Here is a 25,157-nt window from a genome sequence, read left to right as displayed (position 1 = left end):
TGGCTACCTTAGCACAATGGAGCCTTGAAGGATAATCCAAAAAACAGACGTGGGTTTGGAAAAATATCCTAGATTCTACAATTTCTTCAAGGTACCCTTCAGAGGGATACTTGAAAAGTCAAAATGGAAAATTATGGCTTTTGTCTTAAGAATAATTTAACACCTTAAATGTTGGTGGACGGTGGAAAAGATAAAAATCAAGCTTAAAATATACATGTAAACCTTTAAATGAGAAGACTATATGAAAATGGGACCGTGAAAATACTACTGTTCTAGAAGTGTTTCCAGCACCTAAATAACAAAAGAATATAGCTTTCTTAAAATAAAGAACTAGCATTCAGATAATAGAAAAAAAAAATCTTTGGATTTATAACTGTTGATTCTTTATTTTTAACAAACCATAATCTTATAATGCAATTCATTTCTGAGTTTGCTGTCGCCTACACAGATAGGAAGCCCGTGTGAAAATATGAAAACAGCTCTTTTAAACTGTGGCAGGCAATTGTCTTTTCCTTCTTCATTTCCTTAAATCCACCAAAAAAATAGTGTGGTAGATGCCATTATTCCCTCTCTTTTCCAGCACTGTTATAGAACCATTGATCACAAGGGCCTCTTGTTTCTTCCATACAACATCGTACTAAGTAAATGTGAGGGGAAATGGATAGCGGCAAGAAGTTTAATATATTGCTATATACTTTCAAATGAAAGCATCACACAGTTTGGTATCAGAGCATGCTAAATATTAAATTAACAGTATTGAAAGACAATTATGTATTGCTAGGGATGTCTTTAAACATCTCTTTTCTGTTTCTTCCCTATTCAGCTGTGTAAAGTTTTTTTTCAGTAGGAAAAATTCTGTCTTGCAAATCTTACTGTACAATATTCAAACATAAGAGTTTTGATGGGGGTTATCAAGAGTCTTCAAGATATATTCCAAATAAAAAACAAAACAAACAAACAACAACAATAATAATAACAAACTACATTTAAAAGTACATAAATATATATATAATTACTTGTGTATACTGAACGCTCTCCAGCCATAGAAATGGAGTCAAGATAATTATTTTTTTAAACTCCATTTACTTGGTATCAGTTATGTGTACTTTCAGTGCTGTCTTAACAGGGGAAGATTTTGTTTTGTTTGCTTCTTTAAATTGAAAAATCCATTTCTATTTTCCTCCTGGGAAAGATACATGGAGAGCATTAATCTATGAGCAGAGACAAATTACAGGAGAACTAATAAAAACATACAAAATAGTAAATTATATAGAGTATACATCAAGCACTTCTTAGTGCTGTCTCCTTAGACATAAAGAAGGGGCAACTATTGAACTGAAAAAAAAATAATTAAATTCAATTGAAATTGAATTGAAATAGTGAAATTGTTGCCAGTTGGAAGAGAAGACTAGACCTTTTACCATACAGCATCTTACTGTAGGTTTTCTTGCCCCATTTTCTGAAGCAATTGGTTCTAGACACTTTTCCATACTGGACGTCAAACTCCAGGAATCATCTGACTTGCACCAACTTTTGTTTTCCTACATTGATCTATCTACACTAGTTAATGCAAGGTGGTGTTTTTTTTTTGTTGTTGTTTGTTTGATTTGTTGTTGTTGTTGTTGTTTGTTTGTTTTTTGTTTTTTGTTTTTTGTTTTTTTTTTCCTCAGTGAAATTACACATGCAAACACTTCTCTTAAAAGCACCTCAGTATTTCATCTGCTCCCCAGAGGAGACCTGCATTCTTTCAGGCAACGTTTATGTCACAGTTAATGTAATAAACTAAGATCATTTAAAGTGTTCGGATAAAGTCACACTTAGCTATTACCAGAGTCTCAATACATTTTGTCATCTCTTTGGCAGAATATGAAAAAATATGAAATTACTATGGAATGATTTTGCTTTATGTGGTCTGAAGATCAATGGCAAATAACAGAGAATAAAATAAATAATAGTAAAAAAAAAATAATAAAAAAATAGAATATACCTGTGCTGGAGTTGTAATTTGATGTATTTCTAACATCTGTTTTCTTTGTATGACTACCTACTACTCACATTTTTTTTTTGTTTTTTATTACCAAAAGTATTTAGTCCCTTATATGAACTATCTGTTACTGTCATATTTAATAATGAAAGCCTGTATAAAACAAGTCTCACACATGTAAGTTTAATGCTCCCTGCTTCAGTTTATTTCTTTAAAGGGCTTTGAACCCACTTCTCTCACCTTCAAGGTTGGGGTTTGAATCACTATACTACAGACTTATGTGAGAGCAGTTGCTCTCATGCCCTCCTATTGTGATTACTCCACTTTAATATTAAATTTAATATTATCATTCTATATTCAGTAGACCAGAAAGAGAGGGTGAACTGACAGAAATATGACTATATAGCTTAGATGTTAGCTACTTGTGGGGACTGTTTAGTCTCTCAGTTCCAGCAGACTTTAAATAAAGCTAAGCACGGTCTCCTATTAATCAGATAGTATCATGTCTCAGGGTCTTTATTAGCAGAAATCTAAGAGACGCAGTGACCTTCTGAGGTTAAGAATGCAGATGAGATGGGGGCATTGACTGTCTAAACTTTACAAGTAGGGATAGCTAATGATAGTTCTGAGCACTTGAGATGAGGAAGGGCGTGCTGACATAGACTTATGGTGCCGTGCCTTTGTCACCATGTTTTGAACTGGGCCAGCAGGATGCTCTTGACCTCCAGGCACAGCACTACTCCAGTCTTCCGGACCCCTTGGTTAATGCTGGATGTGCTGTAATGGCACAGATAGTCAAGTCCCAGCCTGGTGCCAGCTTAAGCAGACATGAAAAGACATGGAGAGATTTCATAGATCTAACCTGAGACAAGAGCATAGATGCTGTTTATGGTATTTCATTCTAAAAATACAGGTGGAATAAAAAGCAACTCTGGTCACCACTGCCATTTTTAAAATAAGTTAAAAATATGACTACAAATCTTAATTATGAATTTAGATCACTAGAAAATAAAGAATAAAAAAATATAAAAGAAACACACACACTTCTCTTCAGGTTGTTGTGTTTGGTTCTCCACAAAGTACATTACAGTATGCCTGTCAACTTGTGTCTAAGCTCTCCAGCATTAACTAAATGCAGGCTCTCCTTGATTTAAGTTCCTTAATGTGTAGATGAAGATTAAGTCAACCATCAGCCTCTCAAAGGTTTCTTCAGTAACCTCTTTAGCCTATGTACAGCCTTAACCTGTGTACAAAACAAGTGATCAGCATAGCAACAAATTCCTAGAGTAATGGAGAAGCAGCACCATACGTACAATATATGTCTAGACAATAGCAATAGTGTTAGTTTCTGAATTACAACATAACAAACCAGGGCATATCCAGGTTAATCAGTAATAAAGCTGAACTATTAAAGTGGATCTCAGCTAATTCATAGGTTTTCAAAGTATTTTAGGCTAGATGGATTCTAGCCAAGGCTTCAAGCTTATGAAACAGTGATTCATGGCTAATAAGGCCAAATGCCCTAGAGATACGAGTATTTGTTACCCCAACATGCTGACCTTTTCCCAAAGAGGCAGAAATTTAATTATCTACTTTGAAAAGCACAATTATAGAGAAAGTCAAGACCTGATTTATATTCAGTTTCTGCATTTTTTTGCCAATAAATAAGTAGGAGAAAAGAGAAAATGAAGGAACATTTCCAATAACCAGCACCGGAATTCGTATATATGTGTACGTGTTTTTGTGGGTGATGGGGAATGTTTTTTCTCCTGCTACACATTAAATCTTTGCAAACTCTTTTTGGGTCACTTTAGCTCATTCAGCCTCACTTTAGCTTTATTTTTTCACATCCTCCCTCTCCTTTTTCATCCTCCTACCCCTGTTCTTATCTACTTTTTTCTCAGATCCTTGCTCTTTTTTGTCTTCCCACCTGTCTTCAGACTCTTACATTTCAGCCCCCCCCCCCCCCCCCCCCCCCCTTTTTGACCTATACTTTTCTTCCAGCGTCCCACCACTTTTGGATCTCCCAGCCCTTTTTGGACTCCCTCCCATTTTGGGCCTAAAAATTCCTCTGAGCCTCCCAACATCTTTTTGGCCTCCCACCCCTTTTCAGACTGCCCTGGCCTTCTTCTCAGCCTCTATTTTTCTCTCACCATCCCACCCACTTTTCAGCATCCCACCCCACTTTGGCCTCCATCTTGTTTTCAACCTCTATATTTCTCTGAACTCCCCACCCCTTTTGGCCCTCCCCAGCTCTTTTCAGCCTCTACTTTTCTCTCAGACCTGCATGTCTTTTTGTCTCCCAAGCTTTTTTGGCCTCTATTTTTCTTTCTGCCTTCCACCTCTTTTTAGCCTCTCACATCTTCTCAGCATCTACTTAAATCTCAACCTCATGCCCCTTTTTTACCTCACCCCTCCTTTTTCGGCCTCGACTTTTATCTTGGCTTCTCGTCTTCTTTTGCTCTGCCACCTTTTTTCAGTCTCCATTTCTCTCTCAACTTGCTACCTCTTTTTGGTCACATCCAAACCTTGTGGCCTCCACTTTTCTTATGGCTTCTCAGCCCTTTTCAGCCTCTGCCTTTCCTATGTCTTTTTGACTTCCCACACTTTTTTTTACTTTCCATACATTTCTGGCCTCAGATATTTTTTGTCCTCTATTTTTGTCCCAGAATCTCACCTCTTTTCAGCCACCCACCCCTTTTTGACCTCCCACTCATTTTTGATCTCCCATCCCTTTTTGGCTTCCACAAACTCCTACAACTGGCAAAATCCTGACACTCTGTAAATGTGCTGATTCAGTCAGCAGTAATTGTCCATGGTTAAGCTAACTACATTAAAAAATAATCAAAAAGTCTTCTCAATTACAAATGGAAAACAAGCTGAATGCAGATTAGCTGAGACACTTTCATCAAGTATGCTTCTTTAAGAATAATCTGAGCTCTGATCTGCTGCACTCACATGGGATCCCTTGGGAACGTATCTCCTGTAAGATCATATCTTAATTTGCTCAGGTAGTATTTTTAGCAGTTTGATGTCTTCCTCCCCTCTTTCCCACCAATGAAATAAATCATATTGTGGTCATTAAGTAAACTGATTCATCCAGTTCCATTTGCTATAATTCTGCCTGCTACCATGTAGCCTAGGGCTATTGATCAAGCACGGCATTCCCATCCAAGAGTGTGTATGTGAGCATGTGTTTAATTAGAAACTTAATTTATTGCAATGACAGCATGGAAACTTTTAGACATGTGAATTCTTAGACATCTTTCCAGCTCTTAAAAACATAGATTCTCTCTTTGACTGCACATAGCTTATTTCATTTATGCATAAATTCTTTTTAATAATTAAAATTAATTATGAAAATGAACTTTACATGAAAAAGGTTTAAATGTGTATATATACATATTTCCCAAGGCATTTTCTCCAGGAGATTATGAGCCTCCCAAAGGTAGAAACAAAAGATATTTGAATCATTACGTCTCTGCAGTATTACAGAATCACAGACTCACAGGGACTGAAACCAGGGACTAGATTCCAACCCCTTCTTCAGAGCAGCATCACCTACAGCAGGATGCTTATGGTTGTGGTGACTTGGGTTCAGAGTTTCTATTGCTGAAGATGGTGTCTCAATAATTGCTCTGGACGACCTGCTCCAGAGTTGAACCACCTTCAGAATAACAAAGTGTTTTCTTATGGTTAAATGGACTTGTGTGTTTTTCCGTTTGTGCCAATTGCCTCTTCTCCTGTTACTGGGCACCACTGACAATAGTCTGGCTCTGTCTTCTTTACTCCCCTCATCAGGTATTTCTACACATTGGTAAGTGTTAAAAGCCTGGCTGAAGTCAAGACAAACATCCATGACCTTGCTGGCTTCAGGGAATGGTTGTGCTAGTGAGAGTTCCCCACCTCGCCTGCCTGTGCAGGAGGGAGTCACATCCAGGGCACAGTCTCGGGTCACTGCCTGCTGATCAGATACAGTGCAGATATAAACTGAATGACATAGATAGTAAAAGTGTAAATGAAGCAAACAAATGTGATTAACGTTGCTGTAAGGGTGCTTTAGTAATTCTGTGAATGGTAGTGGTTGTCCTCAGAGCATTAAAACCTTAAAAATTCACATTCAAGAAATTTTTTTCTTATTTCCTTGAAAAAGAAACTAAAACTTACAGTACAAAAGGCAAAGCAAGTTTCCATAATTTTCATCTGGATTAACAATTAAACTCAGCATGATAAACAACCTCCCTTGCTCTCTTTCAAATGAGATCTTTCTCCCGCTGTCTCTCAATTCACTTTTAATCATGCAGAGTTTACTCATTGGCTATATTTCCTACTTATAAAATTCCTTCTAAAATACCAAACACCTAATACTTTTGTACAGAATATGCCCATGCTTACTGTCATAACAGAAAAAGCCTACTCTTTCTCTTACAATGTTTCAGCTAATATGCTTCCCATAAGATTAAAGGAAAATCTGTGATAAATATGCTTTGATTTCAGCATTACCATGACATTTCTGCCAAGATGCTTGCACAATTATCCAACACAGTACACATTTTTCTATTTTATTACTGATTATGGATGAGGTGGAGAGTACTTAGTAATAGCACTTTCTTGACCTTTCCAATTGTTCCTTTTTTGGTGTGAAGACCTTTCGCAACATCTTTATGTTCACTAAAAGGTTTCTGCTTCTAAAACTATTGTTAATAAGCTGATTATTCAGTTTATGTTACTATTCTAAGTAATCTCATCAGCGTTGAAGATTTTCATTGCCCTGAAAGTGAATGGATTTGAAGGTGTAATTTTGTTGTTGCTTTTTTTTTGTTTTTTGTTTTCATTTTTTGGTTGTTTTTTTTTTTTTTTGAGGGGGGTGGTGGGGGAGGGTGAGGTTGTGTTGCTTTAACTATAGTGTGTTCTTACCTATTGCCTGTAACAAGCCTTGTAGTTCTCAGTCAACCCACTGAAACACATTATTGTGTACTGTCTCTTTCTAACATAAACAGTGTTGCAGTTAATAATACTTCATTTAAACTAACTGTGATGTGCTGTCCAAGAAGTTAGAAAAGTCTAATGCACAGAAAACCCCAAGATTTGTTATCTTCCCAAATACACCTCTGGCCACAACAGCTAGAGGAAACGAGGAAGAGTTTGTGCTCTTCTCAAGAATATCCCTCTAACTTAATAGTTTGCCCTATTTTGAAAATGATTAGAAATTGAACCAATTCATCTACCTCCTGAGTTTTTTCTCTGGACACTGTATCTTATTAGATTGTGTGCTGGTGCAGTCAAGAAAAGGAAAAAACAAACAAACAAAGAAACAAAAACAAATAAAAAAAAAGGCATTTAAAATTTTTCTGTTGTGTCCACCACTAATAAAGCAGTTTAAATATGGGCAAAATATGTATTGATAAGATCACTCATCATTGATGAGCCACCTCTTCTCCAGGCTGAGCAGTCTCAGTTCTCTCAGCCTTTCCCTCATATGAGAGATGCTCTAGTCTCTTCATCATCTTGGTAGCCCTTCACTGGACTCTCCAGTATGTCCATGTCTCTTATGTACCAGGGAGTCCAACACTGAACCCAGTACTCACCAGCATTGAGGGGGAGGATCACTTCCCTAGACCTGGTGGCAATACTTTGTCTAATGTAGTCAAGAATACCATTAGCTTTCTTTGTGGCAAGGGCACGTTGCTGACTCAAAAATTGATTGGAAAAGACACGCAATCTCTTCCATTTGCTTATACTTTTCTCTCAACTTTTTCTCTCTTGTGTTCATTGCCACAAATAATTGGATGAACTTCCCTCCCCTTTTCTTGGGGAGAAGAGTGTCCTTACCACATGAATCACATTTTTGGTGTTTTCATCTCCAGCAGTCTAACAGCTCTATGCAAAGAGGATTCTCACTGGGATAGACACTGTAGAGTGCTGCTCCATTAGTATTCAGCTACTACACTTTAAAGAATAAGTCCTTTCCTTTGGTATTTTATAATATATCTAAGGAAGACAGTAACTCAAAAACACTGCTGTAATGAAGGGGTTATGGGAACAGGATTCTATGTTCTTGAAAAGGAAGAGGTTTAAATTTTTTTTGCATTTATTATGTTTTTACTCTTTTTAATAATTTTCCTTAACCCCACAGGGGCCAACTCCTTCACAGGGATATTTTCCTCAGAGTCATTCCTCCAGGGTAGGCAACAGTGACTCATTTTTCTATTTTGTTCTTCAAATGCTCTTTTTTACATTTCCCTGTTTTTTGTTTTTTGTTTCCAGTGACATTATATCTGTGCCAAAGCTTTTGACTCCATGTAATTTTCAACTGTTCTGTTGTTACTTGTGATAACTTAACAACTTATCACTCATCCACAGTATTTTTAAATAATTTATATTTCAGTTTCTACTTTGCAGCATATCCTCCAGATCTTTTTGCCTTTTTTTTTTTTTTTTTGTCCTCAGACTTCTCTGCTCATAAACATTGCCAATCTATTTTACTTAATACATTTTTGATTGTATTAAATTGGACCATTTACATGTTAATACACCTGTATTTGTATCCAAAATCCATCCTAATGATTGTGGTACTTACCATATCCATTTTAGTTAATAAAATTCAGTCTGAAGATTTTCCTTGCAGAGTTGCCTGTAACACATACAGATATAAAAATGAGTTCTACATAAAACTCTAGTCCTCCTTCTTAATGACTGAATAAATTATACAAATTAAAATTCCCTAGATATCACTGCATTCACTAATCTCATGCTCTCAGCTATCTCTGAGTGTGCTTCCCTACCCTGAACCACAGGTGGTAAACACATTTTCCTTCCCCCTCAATACTTCAGATTAAACTGTCTCTGTCTTTCTACATTCCCCTTCATTTTTAATAATCTTCATCACAAACTGAGAAGAGTTATTAACTCAGTGTCACCTTCCTTACCAAATATTCTGATGCAGAGAGTGCCCTTCAGATTCCTAATCTTATCACAGACACCACTGCATTGCCAAGTAAGAATTGATCCATGTTTACCCAAAATTTTGGTAATATTATCAATAAAAAGAAAGTCTTATAACTACTGTTGATAAAAAGTCTATTGAGACTTCACATAGACTTTATGGATCAGTATGTTGCTATCCGTAGATCCTAGGAACCACTGTACTCAATCTGTAACCAACAATGTTAGGAACTTCAGAAAATGCTGGATCATGTTGTAGAGCATTATTAACTCTGTTTCAATATCTGTCTTTTGTTTTCTGTGAAAAGCTTTCTGCCTCACACTATTTAGCTGCAGAGCCTAATAATTGCCTCAATGAAAATTGATGAAATAGTTTCTTTCTTAATTCTGTATAATGGAAAAAGGATGCCCTGTCCAAATATCTATCTATCTATCTATCTAAAAACTGATATAAAACAAAATTAAACAAACAAACAAACAAAAAAACTTGGTTTTATTGATCCCATCTCTACAAATCCAGATGACATCCCTGTACTCTTCTGAGGCCACATGTTCCTGCTTCCACTGCCTGTGCATTTCCTTCGTACATCTCAGTTTGACCAGCAGGTCCTTGCTCAGCCATGCGGCTTTCTTACTTTCCCTGCTTATTACACATGTGAGTGGAGGTCTCTTGTGCTCCAAAAAAAGTGTCCTTAAACAGTTGCCAGTTCTGCTCGGTTCCTTTGTCCCTAAGGACAGTGTCAACATGCCCAGTCTCTTGAAGGTACATCAGAGATCTTAGAACACAAAACCCTGATTGTACAAGCCATGTGGCCAACCATTCACCTGATCTGTTCATCTCCTTCTTTTTGATATTTTGGAGTGTCATGAATCATGAAGATGCAGAATGGCTGGAGACTGATTTCCCTTTCATTTGCACTCTGCAGCATGAAAATTGCTCTTGCTGTTTTGTCTGTGTCCTTTGGCTGTATAATTCCACAGCTTTTTCTTATATCCTCTGCAGGATGAACTGCGCAAATGTGGTGCAACCCACTGCAGGTTACTTCTCTGTACATAGCTATGGACAAACAGGCAAGTTATTAAGACACTGCCTCAGATAGAGGTAATAATTTGAGATTCTCCCCTCCATCAGTCACCAGTCGTCAAGAAACTAGCAGAAATGAAATGATCTTGGAAAACCTCTGCCTTTCCATCCCATACAGTTAAAAGTGGTGCATGGATTCAAATGTTAAGAAAAAACAGCAAGAGAGTAGACACAGGGACAATGTGGGAGCATAACCCTCTTTTAAAGGAGGCTAGGCTAAGGAGTAGGAAAATGAAAGGTCCTTATCCAGATACAACTAATTGTGTACCTGAGAGAGAACGCCATACCCATGATGTGAAATTTTCACACTCTTTCTCTAGATCCAGTATTGTCAAAGAAAACCATGGGTATGTTCTGATTACTAGCATGCTAATGAGACAGGCTAGTAATCAGACTAGTTAGCAGGCTTCCTCACTGCTTCCCTCATACACAATAGACCAGAAATCTCTATTTCTTATGAATAAAGTCTTAATTACATGACCAATCTTCATGTACCTGACCAATACTAATGTGCCTTCAATTATGGAAAAGAAGAATAAATATCAAAATCATGCATTTCCTCTATTCTTGGAACATCAATTTTGATTTTCTGCCAAATACCAGAACTGTATTCTGGAAAAAAAGGCTAGATTTCTGCCTGTTTGAAGAAGACTTGAAACTACAGAAGGGGTAGAAATGAAGAATGAGTATACGGGGAATGGAACATCTCAGGCTTATGCCTATACATAGTCTGGTTTGTAGTACAACCTTCCCAGCTATAATACAGGACTACAGCAGACATAGGTGTCCATACTAAAAATACTTAAAAAATAAAAGTACACTTAGAGTAGCCCATAATCTGTTACAGAGAATACTCCCTCCCCTTTGTTGTAGTATAGTATACTACAATCTGCTATTTTAAATCTATACTTCAATTAAGTTTATCTACCAGGTATATATGTTCAAATATGCAACTCTGCAGCAAGCAATGAATAAGGAACAGAACATTAATTAATGTAAGAAAAATCTTTTTCTCATCTATTTTGCTGATCCTGTGGTATTCAGCAGATCAGACTTTTGTATAGCTATGAAACCACGTGTATCCGAATGTCAGCACTTCCCTCTCACCCAGAAGGTTTTGCAAACTCACCTTGATGCTCCTTTTACATGCTATCCACTGAGCACAATTTGCAGAATGGTCCCATTGCATAATTTGTTTGCCTTGATTTATCAGTGGTAGGCAGAAGAGCTGTGCATTTTGCTCTAGTAGAATATATACAAGTTTGCATTTCATATCAGAAAGAAAGGCATTTCAAACCTGTAAAAAAAAAAACCAACAAAACAAGTTTACCTCAATTTAATACAACACTGACTGGCATAAGAATGTAATCCTTGCCTTTAGCTTGTCCTCTCTTAAACTATAAAATGGGAAAATGTGTAGAATAAAAGTACCTTGCATTTCTTTCAGAACAATTTCAAATTTATTTTTTTTTTTTCATGTGGCAGAGTACATACTTGACAAAAAGCCTCTCAATTATGATTTTTTCTTTTCTCTCATCCTACTTCTCCAATTCGTCCAATGTTTTGATGGGAACTTATGTGCTTTTTTTTTAATTTTAAGGATACTAAAATCTAGAATAACAATCAAAGTGGTTGACATGGGAAAAAAAATATAAGAACAATTTTTGTACCCAATACTCACTAATAGTCCCTCTCTGCCATTCAGTTTTCCATATGCTCACCTCATCTTTAGTGCCTTTTCTGGTACTTTCTTCTGGCTCTTCTCCCCTTTTTGCAGACTTAAAAAATATCAATGTGTTAAAACCATGGATCAAATCCCCCATTATTCTTTCTTCCCCTTCAAAATTCATCTGGTTGATGTACACCTGTGACTTCAAAATAATTTAACTGCATTTTCTTTACTCTAATCATTTTTAAAGCCAGATTGATCTTATTTTGAAGTGTTTTTTTTTTTTTTTTGTTTGTTTGTTCTGTGTGTGTTTTCATTTTTGTTTTGTTTTTCAGCCACATCAACTAGAAACATCTTTTCTCCCTAAAATAGATGCTGAAATCTTATCATGGTCATAGGCTTTCCAATTCTTAGAACTTCAAGAGAAACAACAATTGCAAAACTCCTGGTAAAAGAGAGCAGGTGGGAGAAGTGCTCCTCTTAGCCATCTTCAGTGCATTAAAAGGGAGACAAGAAAAATGGGGAACAACAGAAAAGTACAGCTTGAAGAAACATACCCAGTTAAGTCCCATTCTATTATATAGATGTATTAGAAGCATCCCTCCTGTGAAACAACTGGCTATCATGTACATGGTTCTTGGCTGACAGCACATTTTCCTTCTAGAAGGAATTGTTTTGGGTGAATGTATTCATTGTATATTTTCTGTCTGTGCTCAGAACAAATGTATACCCACATATAAATGTACTACCATTGTTCACTATCATTGTTCCATCGTGTGAAAAGCATATTTGAACTTGCTGAAGTTACAAGTATTAATAAATTATATCATGAAATACGTTTGATACATTACTTCTGTCAGTAAGCCATGGGGGGAGGTAAGTGAGGGGGAATGTTTCATGTATATGTTTTAGGGATATTTTGTTCTTGCTCTTCATTGTCTCACTTTTCCTGACTCCAGTCAGAAACAGCAAATGAGAGCTGACTCGTTTAGCACTCCCCAAACGTGCTGAAATGAGTTTAGTCACAGCCCACACAGAATGCTATTTCTATTTGCTGCAGCCCAAATCTGCTCAACAGGAGAGGATCATGGATCAAAGATCAACCAGCAGGAAGAAGATATTTTATTTCCAGATCTTGCTTGTGGAAGAAGACAAAAAAAGTGTCAATTAACAGGCTTTAAATTAAATACATGTGAGCATCATGCTAGTGGGTTTTACATGAAATGCATAGATTAATCTAAACAGCAGGGTATATTTATCATAAGTGTGACAACGAATTTTTTCAGCTATATGATTATCCAGTTGTTACATGGTTTACTGTGTGGAATATTTTTTTAATTCAAATTCACTTTAACTGTGCTTGCTTTTACATTATATTATTAAAAACTTTATTTCCCTTTAATAGGCAATCTAGAATGTTTTTAAGACATGTTTATAGGATATCTGAAGACATAATACAGTTTTTTTCATCCCTATAAATATTCCTAAAGGGTTGTTTTCTGCAGGTTTTTTTCCATACCAGGTCACATACTGATGTATGGTGCCATTAGTAGACCTTCCTTAGCCCAGTTTCTCCACCAGATGCATATATTTTTAATGATTCTTTCCTTGTCAAAATGAGAGAGATTTTACTGGTTGCTATACTGAAAGTGGCAGACAGTTGATAAAGTGCTTTGTGGATATGTCCTTCCATTCATCAATTTCTTGCAGGTGTACAGTTTTGTTTTTAAACGTTATGATTCTATGTCAGGTGAGATGTATATAGGCTTAGGGAGGTCTATTCAATAAGCCATAAATTCTGTAAGAGGCTCTTGATATTACTATGAAGTTGGGGTGTCTTTGCTCTTTTCAGCTCAACATATTGCTTCATTTTATTCACATTCATACAGATGTTAATGGTTGTAATAATAATAATAATAATAAAAAAAAAAAAAAGCAGAAGGTAGGCTATTTCTTCTCTGCAATGAAATTGGTGCTCTTCTCTCCAGTTTTACACCTACACAGCAAGTAGCCCTTACTTAAGGTCACAGGCTTTGTTCCCTGTTTGCCTTCTGTCTCTTTATCCTGATTCAGTCACAGTCAATGTCATATTCCTTTGTGACTGTGAAAGAGGAAAGCATTTCTAAGAAAAGGAAAACAGAGAGGGAAAGGGGTAGTGCAGAAAGAATAGAGACGAAATGGAATTTTCATGGATCCTAGGGGCCTTACCCAATTTGAGAACAACCATGTTAGACACAACCTTAAAACACTTCTAAAAGAAGGTACCAACTCAGCATCAAGCACCAATTAAGATCTTTTTGTAGTAGCTATACATGTATATCTGTGCATCTGATAATAAAAGGAAGTGATTAGCTGAAAGTTTTTGCGGGTTATTATTTTGCAGAAGCAGAAATTTACACATCCATTTAAATTTCAGTTTCCTGCCTTGACAGATGGTTTCATACATTTGCTCATCTCTTCAGGCAGGATTCTCTCTCAAATATATGACTACAGCATACAAGTATTATATTAATGGACTGGACCCATTACAGTTGTGAAACAAACTAGCACAGAAGCAGTATAGCAGATATATGAGTGTACAGCAGACTAATGCTGAGCTCTGCTTAGGTGAATACCTTTAAGCCAAATAGTATTTTTTTGTCTTTTTTTTTTTTTTTAGGGACTAATATGAAGATATCAATAAATCTATCACTTATGCCGGTAGTTTATTACTGTTGTTAATCACCTTTGTATCAAAACTGTTATTTCTCATGTGAATTCATGCAGCTGTAGTTCACACATACTGGCTCTGTTTTTTCTCCATTATATTGCGGAGCAGTTAGTACCTAGACATTTTTCCACTGGGAGAGATTATCAATATAATCAAAGTCATCTCTCAAACCGCTTTTCCACAAATTAAACAAGTCAAGTTTATCTACCTCTCTTAAAATATATGGAATTTTTAACTCAGCGCTTAGTTTTCTTTTCTATGCTTTCTCTATATCTCCCCTAGCTTTTTAATATCTTGTTCCTGTTGAAGCAAACCTGTAGGTAGATGCAGTCAAGTTAATATTTTTCAGTTACAGAGGTAAGTTAGTCCTTTTCCCTGTGTGCAGCTCTCATCCTTGTGCAGTGCAAATCACCTTAGCCATTTCTTGCCACTGCATAGCTTTGGGAGATCACGTTGAGCTCCTTTACAAATGAAGTCCTTTTTGAACTGCTGGCTGCTGAGAAGCAGTTCTGAAATGAAGAACTTATACTTGAAGCCAATATTATAGTGCAATCAAACACCTTTCAAAAACTTTTAGGTGAAATCAAAACATATTTTTCTTTCATATAATCCATCGTTTTATCTTACATAAGCATCCTACATCACTAAAATGTGAATTTCAAGTAGTAAAACAAAATGGAGAAATGAACTAGACACTCTGTACAGAATGTTTTATAGGTCCAGGTATTTCTCAGCAGTGTCAATACTAAAATGTTTTGAGGTTAATGTTTAATTATATTGGATAAAACTTCAATTTAATGGAAATTTAGTTTGACCTGAAATATCATACTAGCACAGATTCAGGAAATGTATCTTCTGGTACTAATCTAAAGTGCCCAAACTAGGAGTGCCCTTGCTCTTCTCATGAATAAACAGGCCATTCAGAAATTCAGCCCACCTAAAATTTCAGTTCCTACCCTGCATTTCCTATGGTTACGGTAATAACACTGAAAGAATCCAGTCTCCTCCAAAATTTTTGGTCCCCATGAGAACTGATAAAGAGAGACCCATGCCTACCTGACAAAGGACCTTCTGTCTCTTGGATGAAAGGTCCATGTCCACACTGAATAGGATTATTTCACATAGGGTTTAATTCAAAATAGGCTGTGCTGCTGCATCTTTCTATAATAAGATTTCAAGACCACAAAATGCTTGGATTAGGGTGTAGCATGAGGATACAAAGGTGTAGGTGAGGATGCAAAGACTGCAGGAATTGCGTTGGAGGTGTGCAGAGAGTTGAGGGAGTCAAACCTGGTGCAGTTGCATCCATATGGTACAGGGGTGGTTCTAGGATCATTTCCCAGAGCTGTATCATGTGTCCTCCCAAAAGGAATTAGATGATTTGCTGAGAAAGACAGCTAAGGAGTGAACTGCTTTATTTTCTGCATAATAAGGAGACCAGGAGCCAGGACTAAATCAGGGTCTAAATTATATGATGGTGTAGATTTAAAGGCTTAATCTGCTAGGCATCCCAGGGAGTATCTAGTGTTCTTTAAAAAAATGAAGGGAGATGGCAGGGTGGACAGAGATTAAAGAACAAATATGATCACTGGTCCCCTGATCTTGTGCTTAATCATTATCTCATTCCCTTAGTTTGCTTTGGTCCTCCCCAACAAATTGCTGGGGTCAAGCCTGTCATATCCGTAAAGACTTCAGACAGTCAGTGCTTCTTGCCTTCAGCACAGGGATTAGTCCTTTTCAAATTTATATATATATATATATATATATATATAAATATACACAAACACACATATACACTATATATACACAAATATATATATATAATGATATATATATATAATTCAGTTTGGTCAAATTTCAGCATATGGATTTTACAGTGATAGTAAAATTGCTATCAGTTCATATTTAGTACAGACTATAGGTACATACAAAACACTTTCTGTTTTATAGATTTTTGCAGTGAAGCAACAATTAAGGAAAAACAATACAGTTCACCCAAATTATTTGATAAACAGATTACCACATTTATTGTCATAGTGTGGCTACATTCTTTACAAACTTTCTCAGTAGGTGTCAAGTCTCAGAAGAAACGTTAAATTTTCTGATATTACAAGCTCTATCATGTGGATAAAAGCTACACTTTTTCTTTGGCATAATGAGTTAAATGGGCCATCTTTTTACCATCAGCAAAAACTGTTCATTGCAAAATAGGGGTAAATATATTTTAATAAAATTTTAATTGATGAGGACCCTGCCTTCTCTTAGCTGAGTCCTGATATGTGAGATATACAGGGAGAGACAGATGAGATATAACCTATTCAAGTTTTAACTCACCTAAAATACCCATGCTGGACATTTTCCCCTGGAAAGAACAGAGAACTTCAACTGGGTATTGCAGAAAGATGAAATCCAAATAGACTAGTCTTTCCTTTAGCTTTAAAAAAATCAATTCAATTAGAACAGCATGTAATTAAATGTTACTAAAAGATTTTTCAAATGGACAACTAAATTTCAGTGAAAGACATTAAGATTTAGGCATCTAAGCATCCAAATCACATTTGAAAAATCATCTTGAATTCTTAAAAATCACCTAGGTGTTTTTAGAAGTCTCACCTATGAGAAATAGCCTCATGCTCTAGAATGACTCTTTGTAAACTGCAGAAGAAGAAATAGTATCTTTTCTAATATATCACAAAATAAACAAAATAAAATAAACAAGCCATGGCCATAACTGTCAGAATGCACATAAAATATGAAGCATCTATACCATATAGTCAGATATTTGGGTTATTGCTTAATTAGTTGTTTAAAAGAGATACATTCACACACATTAAATATAGAAATTATGTAATAATAATCCAGTAGGGAGAGCTAGAGGGTAATACTTTTGCCAAGTGCTTAATGGAAAGGATTCAGACTGCATAATTAATTAAGGAAGACATTGCTATTGCAGTATGTATTTCTGAAGGACCTCTCCAAAATGCCTAAGCTCTCTTATTCACATTTTGTCTTGCTTTCATTGTCTCAAGGAGAGAAACTAAACTTTCCTCCCTTCATTGTGAATCTGGTAACTTGCAAGTCACTTACTTTGCGGTTGCCTTCAGAGACAGTTAGCCAGGGCCCTTCCACAGTGTTGCTCATTCCACACTGGTTGCTGACATTTTGCTGAAATTGTCCTGTATCACAACCCCAAAATGATGACACTGTGGATTCAATACAATCTCCACAACAGTGACAGCATGATGTCAGCTGAATAAGTCAATTCACCTTGGTAGGCATCACCTGTTCCATTTTACTAACTTTGAAATTCAGAATAAAATTTGAATTTGTACATCCATTGCTTGAATAGATTTGTAAATATGTCTTAATCATTATATTCCTAACATGGTTTACATTTCATGTCAGCAGAGTGTATATATTTGCGTCTTCCAATAAATTATTGCAATACAACATTGCTTGAAATTTGATGAATCAGAGATATATTGTATAAAAATATTAAATTAATATAAAAATAATTCATTATTTAACCTTATTTGCATGCATTTTTCATAGATAAAATGATTACATCTCTACTTTAGATAGATAGATACCCATAGAATGAATAAGACTGCACAAGACGGAGGATTCTCAAACCCAGGTTTAGTGCCTGCAGGTGCTTGAGGTTGGTATTCCCCTATTTACTGTTCTCCCTCCCTACAAGATTGAAAACCATATGTCTGCAAAGTGCTGATAGATCTTCCAAATCTTTTCAGCTTTTTTTTTTGCATTGCCATCTAAGAAATATAACCCATACTAATTCTTCTACCCAGCTATAGCTATAAGGCCTGCTTTATGAAGAAATATATTTTCTCTGAGTTCTTGCAATTGCCAGTTGAAATCAGTCATGGAGTAGAGCAGTTTCATGTGCAGAGCTGTGTTATAGAGAGCTGAGAGGCAGAACACAAACACTACACAAAAGAAACCTCCGACAAATGCCTTGGCTCAGAATGATTGCTGAGCAGCACATGCTAATAACAGCAGGAAAATTATTGAGTAGAGAATGAAGCAATTAAAAGCTGTACTGGGTTTGGCACATTCCTGAGACACACAGTTCAACTAAAGAAATTTAATAATGCTACACCCTATATTTGTGAACACTAAAAATATCCACTCAAAAATTTATTCTAATAATAGCTAGTTCTGAAGCATTCGGATATTATGAGGTTTTGTGCATTAAATTGTAGCATAGACATTTGGGCAATTTGAGTAACGAACATCATATAATTGTTATCCATAAGATAGAGGGAGGTTCATTGAAAAAGTATATTTACCTGGGGAATTATCCAGAAGGTCAAGAGAGAGAATGTGGTGGTTTGTGAACACTTGAAAAAAAAAACGGTCAGTGGTCAGAGAGCCAGCCTTGAGTACTGAGTTTTGCTTGACAAGTGTTAGAATGTGACAGAAGGAAAATATTAAAGGAGAATTTGAGAAACAAGAAGCTAATTTAACTCTACCTGAAATATTTTGACAGTAATAAAAACTACTTCGTCCACAGATTCTATCAGTCTTTCTATGACAAAAACAAATAAACAAACAAATAAGTACAGGAATTTCTCCACTAATAAAAAAGAATGTTGCACACTCCAAATAAAAACATAATTTAAACATAATATTTGCATTGAAACACTTTTTTTTTTCCAGGCAGAACTACGTGCAATGTACAGTGATGTACGGATGCATCTGATTACTATTACTCTTGATAGGATGGTGGAAAGGTGTTCCAGTAACAAAGCACTTGTCAAATGGGAACATGGGAGTGGACACAGGTTCATATTTTTTGCTATAAATTCATGAAATAGAACTACTATAACAGGCACTGTTCCCTGCTAACCTTCCATTCAGGAGAAAACCGAAAAAAGCACGTCTGTGCCATTAGAAACTGATGTCAGAGTCATTTGTGGCTAAATAACAACACAAGAGATGAAGCACTGGCTGCAATTTGTGATTCCGAGAGCTGCTATTACTTTGGGAAGAGCGTGCTATCGCGTACAATGGTAACTGCAGCTGTGCTGTCATAACAAGGTTAACCCGCAGCCGTAGGAAGTTGTCAGTCTCAGCGGAGGTCTATTGTGGAGGCCTGGGCTCAGCTTTCTCTACTGCCAAGGGGGAGGTGAACCAGGAGAGCTGAGTCACTCCTCTTGCCCAAGGAGGTCTCAGCAAGACAATCACCACCACAGACTGAGCCAGACCGAAGAGCTTGCGTCCATTTGGGTTGATAAAATCTGAACTAACACATTTATCATTTTGTAGCACCAGCGCAGCTTACATTTTAGAGGACAGTGACAGGCTCACACAAGAGGATTATGCTTGCTAATTGATGTTACTGGTACATTTGACTGGAAAATTAAAGTGTCAGGACCTCAGTGTTGAGCAAGCTCTGCAAGACACGAAACTGTCTTGTGCTCAGGGATGAGAAGTTGTTCAGCACTGTATAAAACAGACTTCTTGAGGCTGAATAACATTTAAACAGCTGAGTCTCCTCAGCCCCAGGGGAGTGCAGGGCCATGATGGGGCATGGCAGGCCCCGACCTGTCTCCTGCCCCTTCCTCCACACCTCCCTTCCAGATGGCATCACCCAAGTGCAATGAAGGTGATGAACAGCCCTTTTTCTCTTTCCCTCAGTTTCTCTCCTTCTCTTTAATACTTGTCTTAGCACCTTTCATCCAAAATGAAAAATATACCTTTGCTGATGCGTCTTTGGAAATTGTGCAGCTTCAAGAGATCACATAGGAAATCAGTCTGGCTTTAACTTGTAATGAAAACTGGTTAAAATTTATGCTGTTCCTCATTTTTATTATTTATTACAGTCCCTGCCCGAGTATATTGATTTTGTGCCAACCTCTGTTCCTGTCACAGTTTTTGTCACACAAATGAAGTTCCAGAAATGTAACGCCTGTATTTTATGAAATACAGTCCTATGTCATTTCAAGATGACCTTTTCAGTATTCTGCCTTCTGATGGGTTGGCCGCTTCTGAGTTAGGGGCCTATTTCGATCTATGCCTTATCCCCTCAACACTTGTGTTTTAAAAGTAATTTAAACAGAGGTTGATATATCAATTTCTTTTATTTGTATTGGTATGCAAAGTTTATGATCTCCCTTCTGGAGGGTCAGTGAACTCTGAAGGGCTCACTCTTGCCATCACGCAGCCTCCATGTAGGAATGAAGTTTAAAATACAGTGTTAAATATGCTATTAAAATATTTTAACTTGATGGTACTGTTTTGCTTTCATCTCAAAGCAGTTACAAAGGTAGATTTGAATCCGCTATGAAACACTTCACCCAAATCAGTAGGCCTTAGTTCTAGGTGTCTGAACACAAAGCAACAGAGGTCACACCCCCAAATAGAAATACAGACTTGGAGAGTCATCATCAATCAACATAAGTTAACTGAACATGCACAAAATGTACAAAAGGCCTGTCTGAATAGGTCCAACAATGGCAGGTATCTGCTGTAGGCAGTATCACAGTTGGAGAATATAAATACCATACCTATTAATTTCTGGTAATTCCTTATTAACTTTTCCAGCAGTAGGATGGGAAGAAGGCACCAGGAAACTTTAACAAGCACACCTGATTATTTGGGGGTTTTCCCAGCATGAGAAGACTCCCTTGCAGGATTCATGAATGCTCCCATTCCAGTTAATCACTACCCATCATACAGGTCACAGGAGCTGCTGACTCTGGATTTTTCTTATGACAAATTTAGTGGCATTTTCCCCAGTACACATTAATTTACTTTTGAAATTAACAGCTCAGAATACAGGTAAAAGGATCATGAAATTAAGTATCCTAACAGAACAACCCAATGGTGGGATATTTAAGAGGAATTCAGGACACTGAAATTTTTTGTTTATCCCTACTGTGGCTCTGGTAAGCCTCTGAGCCCACGGTCTGGACCTCTGCTACCCTGGCGACACTTTTCATCCATCTATTTAGACCAGTGGTTCCCAGAAGCACTAGCTCAGAGGGAGCTGACAGCTATCCAGATCTCACTGCCGCAGTGCACGTGTAGTGACTATGACTCATCTGTGACAGATCATCCAGTCTTTGCATGCACTGTGGAGACAATTTGTATATGAACAGAAAATTCAGTATGTCCAGAATGTATCTGACTTACTACACATGCTTTTGTCACCTGTGCAGCTTGTGCAGAAGTTTTGACACATTCTGAACACATCAGATTCATAGTGCATGCACGTGTTTTGTGTGCATCTATTTCTTTCTGGAAAAAATATGAGCTGAGAGAGTCTCAAGAATGCACAGTGGGAAAGCGATCTTGAAGGATTTTTACCAGCTGATGTCCAGCAAGTCCCTGCTAAATGTATACACAGTGGACATAGTATTCTTTATACTATATACAATATTCTTTATACTAGTATAAAATATCTTTGCTGACAAACCTAGGAAACTTTTCAAAAGAAGCATTTTATCTAAGGAATGGGATAAGATGGGTGGAATAAACCCCTGCATTTTTCCTAGGCTTGTTTTTAAAGCTGAGCAGTGCTAACTGCTGGGGGGCTGTATCAACCCACAGCAAGTACAAATCAGCACAGTGCTCATCCCTTCTCAGATGGGTGCCCTTCATGCTGCAGCATGCCATGCAACCACTGCTCTGTTTTGAACACTAGCATCCTGCCACTTCTGGGCAGCCACTGCCTGCAAAAGGAGGACAGTGGGAGCTACTGCCATCAAGGCAAGCAAGGTGTCCCTACACCACAGCAATCCTGTGGGTACTGCAAATCAGGCCATCTTGAGCTGATCTGCATCAATGTGATCTAGCAAGAGACAGAAATTGGAAGTATCTGTGGAGCCTGAAGTCATGATGCTATACCTTCCTTTTCCATCACAGGTTGTTACAGAATAGCCTTCTAAAAAAAAAAAAAAAAAAAAAAAAAAAACCACAGAAATTACTTTGGAAGACATGTATTTTAAAATAACAAGCAGAACAGCCAAACTGAGAGTTCAGTTGCACCTCATGCATTTTCATACCAAAATTGTTAACAGCAACAAAGCGATCTAAAAGACTTTCCTGCCCTGCACGAACTGCTTCTTTGCAGAATTAACTCCATTTACTATCAAGTCAATAAACATGCAAACTTAGAAGCAACATGTACTTCAGCCCCTGAGCATGTAGTTAGACCTCTAAGCAGTTAGTCATCTTCACACACTTTAATGATATTACTGTCAAATATGCAAGAAAACATGGGGGAGAGGGGAAGACACCATAAATATACGTGAGGCAAAACCTTTCCTGCAGAGAACAGGAAACCAGAAAAGCTTCTAAAGCAAACAATTTAAGGAAATCACCATTTTGGATTCATTTTCTTCAGAAGGGTTTCCTTAGGAGGATTAAAAAACTTTTTAGAAAAAGTTCATCTTAAAAGCTGTCACTTGTCATCCACAATGCCCTGGAGGTTTAGCAGAAGTCTAGACAAGAGATGAAAGTCAGAATTTTATTCAACATTTCCAAGACAGTCCCATAAAATTCAGGTAAACCTAAACTGACATTTGGAAAAGATATATTTAATGAAAAGCAATACCAAGCTGTATAAATAACTGTGGCCAAGCAGAGGAGGTAGGAGGTGGGAAGGGGAAAGACTGTAAAAATGCAAGCAAGAAATTTTGTGAGTAACTGCACAGTTATCTAGTTATCACCAAGGTGAGTATTAACAATAGCAAACATGCTCAGAAATGGATGTGTTGTAGCTATGGTAAAACAATATCACTTCTCTCACATAAATACAGCAATGTTGATTTGTCCCAGCTGAGTACTGGGCTCCCAAGCCCTCTTCAGATCTGCCATTGTATGGATAATAACATCCAGACAGTGCTGGACATCATACCAGCCAGAAATGAATAGGAATTACTATCTGTAAATTGCACAACACACCAATACAAAATTACATGACCTAATACAAATACTTACATTTTCCCTGTGAGAACATCAAGGTGTGGACCTCTAAACCTGGAAGCGTGGTCTGAGCTCACCTGCAGCAACACGGGGCCCTGGGGCAGAAGCCTGAGCTAGGGCACTCTTATCCTGCTGGCCTTTTCAGCCTGGGGAGAAGGGGCTGCAGGCACAGGGAAGGGCTGCGGTTCTCTCCAGAGAGTGAGGGGGGGGGCTCACCTCACTGAATGAGTGTGTGAAAGACAAGGGGCTGTACAGGCAAGATTTCCAAACTCCAGCATTCAGTGAATTGGCTGATAGCATGTCTGATTTGTTGTTTTTACACCCAGCTACTAAATCATATTAAAAAGAGCTAAAACACATTAACTATCTCAAATACGAAGTTGTCTTGAAACAATGGCTGGAGTTGTCCCAGAGATACTATAATGAATATGGGAATTGTTCCATGTGATCCTGATGCGTCGCATTTAAACAGTTCAAGCCAGCTCTGGGAAAGGCAAAATAGACAGATGTTTAGGACAGGCAAATTGCTCTCCAGAAAGAAAACAGGTATTGCCCCATCTGGGGGCAACACTGGAAGGCAATGAATAACCAGGCAAGAAGCAACGGGTGATGGAGAGAGGATCTGTGCTGCCAGGGAGGCAGCCCACACTGAAGCACCAGGATCCCTGCCTGCACGCTTCATCCCTAGCCTCACTGCAACGACAGTAGCAGCCAGATGCAGTTCCTGAGACACTCTATTTCATCTGATAGATGAAACATGATGTCATCTCAGGTGATCTGAGATGAAGGACATCTGTACATTCTTCTGTAGTCACCTCCAGTAGCCCCATGATAAGTAGTACTTATCATTGACCTATAAGAAGAACCAGTTTCTATTCACTGTAGAAAACTTTGAGGAGCTTTAAACCAGCACTAAAATTGTGCAGTATATATTGAGGACAGTTGTTGGATGGAATGAGGCTAAGCAAAGACATGTATGTCCCCAGTATCATGTCATTCATCTGTTCTGCTTGCATTTAAGCTAAAATCATCTAACCTGGGATTTTTCCCTCTGGGCTGTTCTTTTTTTTTTTTGTACCTGGGAACTGAAAATCTAACCTCAGCTCCCCATACCTAAAATGGGAAAATAAGTGCTTGTCTTGCTGGGGGAAGAAGACACGAAGGAGAGCCATTTAAAGACAGAAACATTAAAGATTAAGAGACACCAGGAGGTGTAGCAGTAGGGTTTCTGTAAGCAGAGATAAAAAGATTTGCATACTCTAAACACACCCGTATGTTTTTGGAGAAAAAAGGGCACGAAAACTTCTACTGGTAGGGTTTCTTCCCTTATAGACATTAAATACAACAGAGGAACGCATGTTTATTTACCAAAGCACATGCTCATAAAAAAGTCCTTCTCACTGACTCCTGCTAGCAAAACATTATCAGAAGACACTTTCCTAATTTGTATGGCTTAAAATGTTGATTATCTAAGCTGAATTCTTCAGAAAAGAGATGAAAACAAAAAATTTCAGTCAATACCTAAACACTTCTGTCACAAAGGAGTCCTGTCAGAATTTCACATAAGAAAAAGATTCAGTCTTGTGCCAGTGGCAGACCTGATTTCCCAAGTTTGTGGTGGAATCAAATATTTTATATACTTTGGAAAAGTTTGGAGATACAAACTGTTCCCCTTTTTTCCTTCTTCCTTGCATTAATAAGATTGTCATAGAATCATAGAATCATAGAATATCCTGAGTTGGAAGGGACCCTTAAGGATCATCAAGTCCAACTCTTGACACCGCACAGGTCTACCCAAAAGTTCAGACCATGT

General features: G+C 37.4%; 1 long non-coding RNA gene across 1 annotated transcript in view; it reads right to left on the bottom strand.

The window, feature by feature from the left end:
* The window catches only part of LOC137860629 (uncharacterized), a 35,591-nt gene extending 10,707 nt beyond the window's left edge, over positions 1 to 24,884 (bottom strand). Inside the window, exons 1-5 of the long non-coding RNA XR_011099109.1 lie at positions 22,741 to 24,884; positions 18,703 to 18,753; positions 16,727 to 17,568; positions 11,143 to 11,310; positions 8,565 to 8,618 (exon numbers count right to left, since the gene is read on the bottom strand). This is a non-coding gene — a long non-coding RNA (uncharacterized lncRNA). The remainder of the gene's footprint in view (positions 1 to 8,564; positions 8,619 to 11,142; positions 11,311 to 16,726; positions 17,569 to 18,702; positions 18,754 to 22,740) is intronic.
* Between the last annotated feature and the right edge of the window lie 273 nt (positions 24,885 to 25,157).

The sequence above is a fragment of the Anas acuta genome, chromosome 1 (assembly GCF_963932015.1).
Source record: "Anas acuta chromosome 1, bAnaAcu1.1, whole genome shotgun sequence".
Classification (NCBI taxonomy): Eukaryota; Metazoa; Chordata; class Aves; order Anseriformes; family Anatidae; genus Anas; species Anas acuta.
The sequence above is the reverse complement of the archived record's forward strand: the minus strand, read 5'-3'. Positions and strand labels throughout refer to the sequence as shown.